The sequence below is a fragment of the Oryzias melastigma genome, linkage group LG2 (assembly GCF_002922805.2).
Source record: "Oryzias melastigma strain HK-1 linkage group LG2, ASM292280v2, whole genome shotgun sequence".
NCBI classification, from domain to species: Eukaryota; Metazoa; Chordata; class Actinopteri; order Beloniformes; family Adrianichthyidae; genus Oryzias; species Oryzias melastigma.
Genome location: NC_050513.1, coordinates 5,000,896 through 5,013,417, shown reverse-complemented (window position 1 = coordinate 5,013,417; position 12,522 = coordinate 5,000,896). Strand labels below are relative to the sequence as shown.

Here is a 12,522-nt window from a genome sequence, read left to right as displayed (position 1 = left end):
GTTTTTAGTTAACTTAAAGCTAATGATGGTTAAGATGTGTGCTTTACATCCAGTTTTCGCATGACCCGATTAGTCGACTAATCAAAATGAATAATTGTTTGTGGCAGCACTAGTGAGAAAAGACTGATCGGAGGGTGTAAGGTTCCCACAATCCCCCAATCATCCTCCCTGCCCCTGTAGTGCCACCATACCGCCACCGTCCGATTGTTAGAAATCGTGCAGTAGCAGTGCTGACATACGACCAGCTGTTGTTGACAAGAGCCGGTGATGAAGAGAGGTCAATCTGACGAAACACTTTGGGTCCAAATGGGGAGACAGCATTGATACAGCGCCAAACTCATTATGGCGCTGATAGCACGGCAGCGACTCAGAAACCTGCGTACTGACAAATTGCGGTTGACGCTAAGAAGAGTACAAAGAAGACAGAACATTGTGTTTTCTTGGGACGCATGTTATCTAAAAATTTGTAATTGACTCATAATCTAAGTTGCGATTGAACAGTGGTGCAGAATTGATTGTAGATGACGCCATCCAGAGACATTTACACATCGTCCAATCAGAGTTGCTGTCGGCTAGCAATCTGGCTACCAAAGGATGTCGTCTCCGCCTGACAGCCGCCATCATTATTCATGACAACACCATGAAAAGCCATAAAAAACGTCAAGAAACTAGTTTGTTTTTTGGTAATTACTAGAATTGGTAAGTATAGAATCCACCCGTGTATGACCACGGATCTCGCTCTATTTGCACACTCCCTGTCAATAAATCTTAGGTGTTTTAAGTTGTTTGTGTCATTTTTACATTCTTGTGAGCCAAACATTTAGCGCGGGGGTATATTTTGATCGTATTCAGGCATATCCAGGTTATTTTTTTTAATATTTTGCTTTTTTCTTTTAAAAAAAACCGTCAGAGAAAACTGGTTTTTAGGATAACCTCACACACCTGTAATATAAACATATTTTTTATTTTTGTTGTGTATCAAAAACCAAACAAGATGTAGATTACTTACTACTACCAGTGTGCTGGCTGTCATGCATGGGTAATAATGTGTGCATATTTTACTTCGTAGTAACACCAGTTGGGCATGTTCTCTTCAATGTGAGTGATCACGCCTCAAAGGAAACTTTAAATTCAGAGCACAGCGCTGAATAAGCAGCACGCCGGTCCGATCTGATTGCATTTGAAGATCTTTCCTCCCTGGTTTTACTTTTTTTGGGGGGAGATCGTGAAAGGTGACGAGCAGAGGTGGGAGGAAATGGAGCAAAATTACAAAGAGCTATTAAGCTCCTCAAATAAATAATGTTTGTGTCAGCGTAACGCTAGGAAGACTTCCTTAAACCCATACCAGAAGATAACAATCCAGACACACCCCGCTGTCAAACAAAATAAAGGTACTGCTTCATCAGCCCGTTCTTTTTATTATCTCTTTTTTGCATCAAAACCTGTTTACAAGACAGCTCCTTATTGTATTTCCCGATCTTATCCCGAGCCGGCCTTTCATTTCCATCTAGAGCCTTTCATTAAGACTCAGCAAAGCAGCACCTATCTTTGCCAAAGCCCGCCGCTAAATACGCTGCAGCCTCAAAGCCACTCTCTCGGTCCTTTCCCATTCCTTTATCGCCACCTCTTTGCTTCTCTGTGTTTTCGCCTTCCCACTCGAAGCTCAAGAGCTACATCACTGCCGAAGGATTCAGCGAATTTGTTGGAAAATTGATCCCTAGGAGGCAAGCTGGACTTGAAAGTGGGCCAAAGCAGGTTAGCAGGTGGGAGGTATTGAAAGGTCAGGAGGACGGGGAGGCAGTAGTAGCTGTGAAAGTATTTATGAACTTGCAGAGAAACTGAGGAAAACTTGAGTAACTTCAGTCGGATTCAACCTTATTCCTCACAGATATCTACCAGTTTTTACTAGTAAGTGGAATAAAGAACCGGAACTAAAAGTAAAAGCATTCACAAAAAAACTCTGGTTCTAGATCCATTTAAGAGCCCGGGACAGTATTCAAAATTTAGTCACGCTGGGTGTCAAAAAACTTTAATTTCTGTGGATTATCTTTCACATTACAATTCTAAGAGCAGACCAAACTAACTGGGCTTATGCAGTTAAACCCCTTTGACACAGCAGCTTCAGATCCAGAGATCACAATCTTTGAATTACTAGAAGTCTTCAACCGTTTGTGCAATTAACAGAATTCAAAGCGGAGAAAAAGCACAATTGCATAAAAGGTCCGAGAGTTATGGTAGTTCGTTGAGCATAAAGAAGCGGTCCTACTGAGCAGGTCACAAGTTTGTGTTTCTCTAAAGAAACCATATTTGCTTTTGGTGATTTATACTCCGCTATGCAGATGATGTGCTTTTGTTTTGTGAACATGTGCAATCCAAAGTGACGTTAGCTAAGGAAGACAAATAGTGACAATTTGAACTTGATAGTAATAATTTACTAGATATTCCAGACGGCTGGCAAAGAGTAAGCCTACCCCTGCTTCCCAACATCCATCTGTCAATGTTAGCCCCAGGCAACAAAAAAAAAAGAGCGAGCAACATCTGATGTCAGCTCAGATGAGGAAAGCAAAGCAACGCATCCTCACTCCCAACTCATCATATATGGACGTATGCTTCATGCCCCCTTTAGTGTGTCCCCAATTTCCCCTTTGACTGTTCCTATTAAATCAGGAGTCCCTAACCTCCGGGCCATGAATCGGTACCAGCCCAAGGGCTCCTTGGTACCGGGCAACAGGCAGGGAAAAAAGGTATACCCTAATCAGGGGTCCCCAACTCTCGGGACCCTAACTAAGTACTGGTACCACGTCAGGTACAGCTTCTCAAGGGTTGGGCACCCTTTATTTGATGGGAACAGCCATGGAGGACGTCAAAAACCAACAAGTTGGAGATACCCAAAAGTTCAAAAAGTTACGAGGATCTTGCGACCGTATGTGATGAATTGGGAGTGAGATTGTGTAAAAACAAGGACGTTCACGGATCTAAACAAGTGGATGTACCCACAAGCTTTTTCCAACATTTTTTTCATAAAATTCACAACAATTTGAATACAGAAACACTCATGAGAAACAAGAACTTAAATTCACCAAAAACAGGACTTTCATTGGATTGGGTCTTTAACTAAGATCATGACAATTCATGTCAAAAATGCAGCATGGCTATGTTTTTGGCATTCATAAAATATTTAACCCAAATTATTAGGAAAAGTATTGATTAGTTTTAAACTACTTTTGATCCAAGTCGTTTTCTCAAGTTGATTAGAAAACACTTTTATCCTAAAAGCTTGTAAGATTCTTTCGGATGAGGGCAGTCGGTTCCACTATGAGTGACGCTATGAGTTTTAAACTCACAGTTTGACCCCAAACCTTTTGGTTTTCCTCCAACAACATATGGATTTCTCCTATATTTTTAACCCTATTCTGCATCGTTTGATCCTTAATCTTTTATCAAAGCAATAAATCAGTAAAAACCAAGTTGTTTCAGAACATGAAGCAAATCCAGTTACCCTCAACCTCAATTTTACCTTTTTTCTGACCAGATCGCCAGTTGTGCTGTCAAAGCCCTTCCACAACCAAAGAGGAAGAAGACGGATACAAACTTACGTTTCATGGAAGCACAACTTCCATACACGGACACCTGAAACAGAAGCATCCGGCGGTCTTGCCGTCTTCCTCTCTTTGAGGTAATTTTGACTCACAATTCATTATTAGAGAATGGGTGTAATGTTTTCTATCATCGTGCCATTATTACATCTAAGGGGGTATTTAGATTGATGGGTTTGCCTTTTATCGTACCACTTCGTTCATGTCCGTTATATCATGGTGTGGGAGTTTCAAAGTATTTTCTTGGATCATTTGGATCACTTGTCACAGTTCATCATTTAAATCAAGTTTCTAATCAAACAGGACCAAATCGAACCTCAAATCACCATCTTTATTTTGACGCGGGTCAGTCGCTGCCGGAAGGTTGTCTAAAAGTGTGCTGAGAAAAATCAGATGCCACTGCCGCCTGTAGAAGCACAAAATCCGGTTGTTGAGAGATCAGTCTTACTTATTTTGAAGAGTTCTTAAAAAAAAAAAACATCTGTAAACATGTTTTCATGTTTGGGTAGTTGAAGTTATCAAGAGATTTTTATGGTTCGTGGACGTCTCTCTGGCCTCCGCACTTTTGGCCAAGGTTCCAACTCTGTTGTGGTTTGTCTTCTTTATCTGTCTTGATCTAATTCTTCAGTCTAACTGACACTAAGCCATTTTTGTGGTTAGACACTATCTTTTTACTGATTAAAAACCTAACATTTTCAGTTTTTAGCTATAATATTCAGGGATACACTAAGTGCGTTTGAACCTTTATTCAAAAGAATCTTGAACAGTGGGAAGACTATTATTCCTTTTCCTCCAAGTATGAATCAGCCACTTTCTTCACCTTTACACAAGTGTCCTTTTCCAGCAACGACACGATTTAAAATGGCCTTGTTAATATTACATAGATATATAAACCATTAAACTGAGCAAATAAAAAATCTGTAATCTTTTAAAAGTCTTAGAACCGTGACCTGAAACTGCCACGTCTCGTCCCTGCTGGGTGGGTCTGCCAGCTAAACAGTTTGTGATCAATGGTATCGGTTGAATTTGCATCCCACTCATCATCCGCCCACACACACACACACACACACATTCAGCATCATCGCGGTTTTCAAAACGCCTAATCACAGGAACTGAAATCATAATTTCCAGGTTCTCCTGACAGGGTTTTTGATGGGGTTGTGGCGGCAGCCTAATGGCCTCCGCGCGGATTTGATCATTACAGAAACGCAGAACTATCTTTTGTAGGGCGCTGGTGATTATCCGTCTTTTCTCTTCTGGAGTTGAAAGAAAACTGAATATCAAATTTGAATCTATATTCCATGTTTTATTAAAAAGGTCCGCAATAGACATTGAAATGGGCAGAGTGGTGCTTCTTATACCATAATGAGACATTGAAGAGACAAGGTGTTACTGATGCCAGGTTCCCCACTAAAAATTGGACATCTCATGAATGTACAGAGCTAGAATGTTTTACGTCAGTCAGGCAGAGGCTTATTCTCAACACCTTCGTGAGATTCAAACTAGATGTGAAACCATGACCTCACTTAGTCATCAATGGGCAGTTTTTTCAGTGTTTTTGATAGGTTATAAAGAAATCAAGAACAGGAAATGTAACCTTGTAAGAAAATATTGCAATGCTTTTGAGATATTATATTATATTTATACATATAACTTTAAATTTAGCTATTTTTATTATTGTGTTTTTTTCTCTAATATATTGTAGACTGTGTAGAAACTAATTTCTTAAGACAGTCTTACTCTCATTGGCTCAAGCAGTGAATAACCATCATTACGTAATCGTAGATATTTTGGCCAAACGTTTTTCACAACACAATAAAAAGTCATGGTAAAATACATTTACATTTAAAACTAAAGACAACAACTTTAAAACCTTCAAAAATGACTTGCTACTGTTACGACCCCGCCCACAGTACATTATTTGCATTGCATTGTGGGGCCTCTTTTTGTTGCTGATGTTCTTTCCTAGTTCTAGTTATGCATTTTAGAGTAATCAAGTTGTTTGGGTCTTATATCAACTGTGTGGCTTTTTTGGTTTTAAGATTTTATGCTTTAAAAAAAAAAAAATGGCACCATGAGTGTGGGCAGCTTGTGTGAGAGTTTTATCACATCAGTGTTTTTGTTTAACCTCAAAGAAAGTCTTGGGACCTTGAAGAAAATATTAGGAATTTTATGTAGCAACCGTTTAAAGTACTACTAAGTCTTGTGCATTGTAGGACACAACTGTCAGTGGATCAGCGTTTTTGGTCCCCTCTATTGGTAACAATTGACTGAGATGCTTGAGAATGTCAGCACACAAAAGTATAAAAGGACTTTAAGGGTGTATTCAGACTGGAAAAGTCCCTTGGTCCTGATAGAGGGCACTGAATTTGGTCCCGAACCTTGCAATTTCTGTTTCAAACTAAAGTCTGTAAACGAAATCATGTGACTAAAGATCTATTCAGTCATTGGCCAGGAATCACGAGGGTACGAAGTTCTAAGCTTTTCAATCGTTGTTGGGATAGTTCAACAGTTCAACTGGTCTTTATCAGCTACATACCAAAGTAGCAACAGTAAGAGCCTTTGCTACTTTGGTACAGCGGAGGAATACTTAAAGATGTCTTTTATCAAAGTATACTGTTAAGTATTAATGACGTCCCGGCTCGGACTTCCAGTTCCACCTCCAACCACCAGAGGGAGCCCTCTCCAGAAAACTGACCTCCTCTGCTACTTCCTCACCAGCTGTATCTCATCATCTTCATTAGTCTCTCCATTTATATGCCCCGTTTGGAGTTGCTGTGGAGGATGCTGTGAGCTGAATTTGAACGCTAAAGATGCTAGTGCTAATAGCTGAAGATGATGAAATTGTTAGCTGAAAACGCTGAAGTTAATGGCTAAAAATGATGAAGCTGATAGCCATCTTAAATATTAGCTAAATGCCAAATTAGCCTAAAAAATAACTAAACTTCAAAATACCTTAAAAAACTTTCAAAAGTGTAAATCAGTCAAAAAAGTTAGCATGTAGCTGAAATTTCAGCTAAACTCCAAAACAGTCTAAGAAATGGGAAAAAAAATAGCCTAAATTGGCTAAAAGAGTTTGAAATCTTATTCTGTAAATTTTCCTTTATGGCCTCCTGAGCTCTGTCAGAAATATATGCTTTAAAACACCAATAAAACTTTACTAATACAGAAAAATGCAAGCTAGCATGTAGCTGAAATATTAGCTAAACTCCAAAAAAGCCTAAAAAAATTGTAGTAAATGCCAAAATAGTCCAAAAAGCTTTTAAAACTTTAAAACCATAAATTTTAAACATATTATGAATAATAAAAAGGCAGTGATATTATTTCAGAATAAATCAACTTAAACCTTAAATAACTTTTAATATTTTACTCTCCATAAAAACATATTTTTTCAATATCATACCAATATATATAACGATAAATGAAAATGATCCGACCCCCCTTGACTTTGACACACGTGCTTTAAACAACCAATAAACTGAGTTCAGTATCAGACAACAGAAGAGTGTTTATCCTCTAAAAATGATATGTGTAGCTTCATGCCCTGTAGGCTGGAAACAAACGCTTTATTCCGTTAAAACTTCACTGTTTTCAAACCTTTACTAACATCAGGGGAGAAGGAGACAGCAAGATAAAGGACTACAGCTCTGTGTGGCTTTTAAAAGTTCTGCGGCTTCCAAACTCAGCAGTTTGTGCGTGGAGAGTAACCAAGACCAGCGGCTAGTTGCAGTGCTTCAAAAGCATCAAAGCAGGCGGGGAGATGGTGAATACACTCAAAGTTAGGCCATTTTCTTGGCATGAAAGCTCATCCTACCCCACCCTTTACTTCCCTAAACTGTCATGCTCTCTGCTTATCATATTCTAAATGGAGCAAACTCTGGCAAGTTCTGCTCGCTGCGAGGGATCCATAAGGGGCTGAAAATGCCTTTTTTTTTTGCTTAGTGCTCACAAGCTTCTCATCTGCTAGGCTGATTAGAAAAAGAGAAGCTGATTCACTCTCTCTAACTAGTTCTCTTAGTGCTTTGAAGTGCTTCACCTGGAGCTCTGGCTCACTGCAGGATTCAGATCTCACACATGCAGAAGAAGAGGGAGGAGCCGGACATGGAAGACTTGGATGCGTTCTCTCATGCTGGCAGCTGGGAGTCTAGAAACATAAGCCTTCATTTATAGCCTTTTAGAGGTTTCCACCAGGTGGAAGTTTGTGAACTTCAATGTATGATAAATGTCATTGATTGTTCTTTGGTGTGACGGAAGCAGATTTCCAAGATTGTACGTATTATTTAGGCAAGATTCATGTATTTCTGGCCTCTAAAAACCTTCGGAAAGACATAAAGATAGAACTAGGTAGTACCGGGGACTGCTGCCTATTCCGACCATTGACTGTATTACAACTGGACTGAGAGACTGTGTCGTCATCCAAGCTACATTCCACTGCAGGTTTTTTGCAATATAGACACCAGCCTGTTTGAACCAGTAAGATTGGTCCAAATCAGTTGAGTCATCGCTGCTATGGCAACCATTCTTGTCAATCCAATGGATTCTCACTCCCAACTCGTCAAATACGGATGTCTGGTTCAGGCCTCCTCCGTGACGTTTTGGGTGTCCCCAATCTAGTCTAAGGGCCCCTTGGTACGGTATCACAGACAGGGAAGAAATGTCTAACCTAAACGGACCAGTACATTAACCCAATACCGGTTCCACGTCCAGTACTGTGTCCCAAGGTTTTGGGACCTGACAGCCAGAACGTCAAAAAACAACGACCCAAGACGTCAAAAACGACGCGGAGGGGGGGCCATATATGACAGCTTTCAAGTGGTCGAGGTGTTCACCCTTGATTAGAAGACCTCAACCACTTGAAAGCACTCTACAAAAAAATCTCTCAAAGCATTTTAAATGTTGGACGTGGGGTCCAACAGGCACCACCAACATTTATTGAGGCATCTGATTGGCCAATTTATAACTTGAAGGACTTCTACCACAGAAAATATAAAATATAAAAAAAAAATGTTTCAAAACGTTAGAATTACTAAGGTTTCTTGGAACTAGTTCATACTTCCTGTTTTGAATTTGAGGGGGAAAAATCCAAAACATTCTCACTCCCAACTCGTCATATATGGATGTCTGGTTCAGGCCTCCTCCATGACGTTTTGGGTGTCCCCAATCTAGTCTGAGGGCCCCTTGGTACAGGGTCACAGACAGGGAAGAAATGCCTAAGCTAACCGGACCGGTGCATTAACCCAATATCGGTTCCACGTCCAGTACTGTGTCCCGAGGTTTTGGGACCTGACAGCCAGAACGTCAAAAAACGACGAGTTGGGGACATCATAAATGACGCGGAGGGGGCCCAAACCATATGTCTATATATGACAGTTTGGGAGTGAGATTGTGTGTTCTAATCAAGGGTGAATACCTCGACCACTTGAAAGGACTTGAAAAAAATCTGTCAAAACATTTTAAATGTTGGACATGGGGTCCAACAGGCACCACCTACGTTTATGATGCATCTGATTGGCCAGTTTATAACGTGAATGACTTGTACTAGAGAAAAGAGTCCAAAACATTCTCACTCCCAACTCGTCGCAGAGTGACGTTTGGTTAAGGACCACTCTGCGTCAACAACTGATGTTTTGGGTGTTCCTAACCCGTCGTTTTTTTGATATACTGACTGGTCCCCTTAAATCACAGGTCCCAGATCTATGGGTCGCAAACCTGAACCCATCAAATCCCGGTACTCTAACCCTATAACGGTCCCCTAACCCCAACCCAGTACGAGTTCGGGCACAATTCACCCCCTGGTTTAGCGTTTCGGGTCCCATACCCGTTTGGGTCCAGTACAGCTACTGTTGTCGGGTTAGTATACCAGTGCTGGGTTTTAGGTTTTGGGACCCGACAAGCAGCCAGAACGTCCTTAATCAAATGTCAATATGTGACGACCTGAGGATGACAGTGTGTTACTCCGTCCAGTTCTCATAAAGAGTCAATGGTTCTCATCATCAGGGGACGTCAGGGTCTCTGAATGAAGGTAAGTGCTGTCAGCCACTTCCTGTCTAATGGGAACAACTCATAGGGTTAATATGAAGTAACCAACTTTAAATTAAAAAAATATTTTGTTCAAATGTTGCTTAAAGTCCTGGAAAATATTTTCATACTTAATTGGTTGTTAATTGACAACCACACTATTTGGATTGGCAGGTGTCCCAAAATTCACTGAATTTCCTTTTATTTTTCTAAATTCTAATACTAAAAAAAACAAAAAACATGCAGTTCTTCTTAATTCTGACAATTAATTAAATCCTCATATTTTGAAAACAAATTAAAATATTTTTTGAATAATACAAAATATTTCATGAATCACCTTGTTCTCAGTGTTTTGCCAACATCAAGTCTAAATTTGAAAGGAACCGATGACGTAAATTCTTTCAAACGTCCAAAAATTCAACTGAATCCCTCACTTCCAGGAACAAAACCGACGTTTAGCTTTAAGAACACGTTCTTCCTGGAAAAAGTGGATTTCTTTGGTCACTTTATGTTCTCACTCTTCACGCGTTCGTGTACATTCCGTCTGCTTCACTTCCACAGCTTTGGTCCCCATAGTAACATCCTCAAGGCTGAGAAGTCATACGCTTTAGAGAAACCGAGAGGAACCGGCTGTTCTCTCAGTTTAGCATTTCTATTTTTCCAGGGCAAAAAAAATAAATGATTAAATAACCGAATGACGAATCGTTCAGTGCAAACACAAGCCGGGATCCATAATGGGGCGTATTGTAGATTCATGTGCACATTAGGTGCCTGCTCCCATTTTAGTGAAAATGTACTTTCTGCCTGGAAGTACAACCACACATGATGAATGTGCTGTTTCTTTACACGTTTTGAGAAGCTGCTGATGGAGGCAGGTATGGGAATCACAGACGTTTTTCCCGGTTAACGAAGAAATATGTGCAAATTTGACGAATAAAGTTTATGATCTCTTGGAAGTTTAGAGAACGGAAAATGAAAGGGTTGACTGTGGCGACAGATTTGCGTGCTGGAAGTACGGCGGCGGCGTCCATCTCGCTCTGAGCCGCAGCTCCTCCTCAGAATTACACTATCACTACAAATAACCGTCCACTGGGCTCTTATTACTCCAAATGCACTGTGACTCACCCAAGCCGTGACTCCCCCAGCACAGCTTTAATCCTGCATGACAGGGTTTCAGAGGCCTGCTGGACAGATTGATGAAACACAAACAGATAAACACACCAACTATTCAAGGATGTATTGCTGTTCAAGGTGCTGCCAGAGTATTTACACCCTCCCCCTGGTGTGCAGTTGGATTACCAAGCCAAATGGATGTTTGAGTCAAACAAAGCCCCTGGGATGTTTATGCCACAACCACACTGGGCTTCAAAACGTTGTAACTGATGATGCAAGGCTTTTCCAAAAAGCCTTAGCCGCTAATATGTCTGAGATAGAAAGGCACCGTGAACGTGGCGTGATTCGGTTAATGGCTGCTTGGAAAAAAAAAAGATCTCCGTGTTTTCCATAAATCCACACCTTGGGCGACGTCTTATGTTGGAGCTGGGAAGCGGCGGGTGGAGGAGGGGGAAAAAAAAAAAAAAAAAAGCTCTGCAAGCTGTTGCACACGGGGACAGGGAAATGATCCCAGGCATCTTGTTTGCATTGTCTTGTGTGGCCATTGTTTGTGAATGTCAGGCTGCAGCTTCCAGCTCTCCGAGTGTTGGAGAGGCCTGAAGCTTTGTAGTATGCTTGTACACACACTGACTCACTCCAAAGCACACACACACAGTTTCAGCTCGACTAAAGAGTTGCAAAGGAAGTGGATGTACCAAGAGTTGGGGCCTAGTGGTGCATTATTCCAGGGTGTGTATCCCCCTCTCCTGGTCGATTGTGTAAACTGCACCCAAAGAGCTTCATGAAATGACCTATTTTTAGTGTTTCACACCTTATTTTCTTACAATATATAGCTGAATAAATATACATTGTTCAAATTATACATTAATCGGTATGAGTGTTAGGAATAATCGACCTAAATGATGAACTGATTTCTATACCTCTTCAATATATGTTAATTCACACCAGTTAAGTTTTTAGCTAAATATGTTGTGGATGGATATTAGGTCAGTGAATCAGATCGTTCAAAGTGACCGAATATCGACTGAATCATATCGGAAATCACAAATTAGGATGTGAATCGAAGAATTCTATAGTTCAAAATTAACCAATATCGACTGAATCGTATCGGAAATCACAAATTATGGTGTGAATCGAAGAATCGTATCATTCAAAATGAACCAATATCAACTAAATCGTATCGGAAATCACAAATTAGGATGTGAATCGAAGAATCGTAGCGTTCAAAAGAATCGTAGCATTCAAAATGAACTAATATTGACTAAATCATATCAGTAATCACAAATTAGGAGGTGAATCGAAGAATCGTATCATTTCAAAATGAACCAATATCGACTGAATCGTATTGGAAATCACAAATTATGATGTCAATTGAAGAATCGTACTCTTGAAAATGAGGCTATGTTGACTAAATCGTATCGGAATCAAAAATTAAGATGTAAACAGAAGAATCATATCGTTCAAAATGAACCAATATCAACTGAATCATATCAACAATTAAAAATTAAGATGGAAATCGAAGAATCGCATCATTCAAAATGAATCAATATCGACTGAATCGTATCGGAAATCACAAATTATGGTGTGAATCGAAGAATCGGATCGTTCGAAATGAACCTATATTGACTAAATCGTATCAGTAATCACAAATTAGGATGTGAATCGAAGAATTCTATAGTTCAACATGAAACAATATCAACTGAATCGTATCGGAAATCACAAATTAGGATGTGAATCGAAGAATCGTACCGTTCAAAATGAACCAATATTGACTAAATCGTATCGGAAATCACAA

General features: G+C 40.1%; 1 long non-coding RNA gene across 6 annotated transcripts in view; it reads left to right on the top strand.

Moving 5' to 3' along the window:
* Positions 1-12,522, top strand: part of LOC112160028 — a 375,093-nt gene that overhangs the window by 107,118 nt on the left and 255,453 nt on the right. For all 6 annotated transcript variants that reach the window (XR_002921582.2, XR_002921586.2, XR_002921581.2 and 3 more), the window contains exon 3: positions 3,533-3,676. This is a non-coding gene — a long non-coding RNA (uncharacterized LOC112160028). The remainder of the gene's footprint in view (positions 1-3,532; positions 3,677-12,522) is intronic.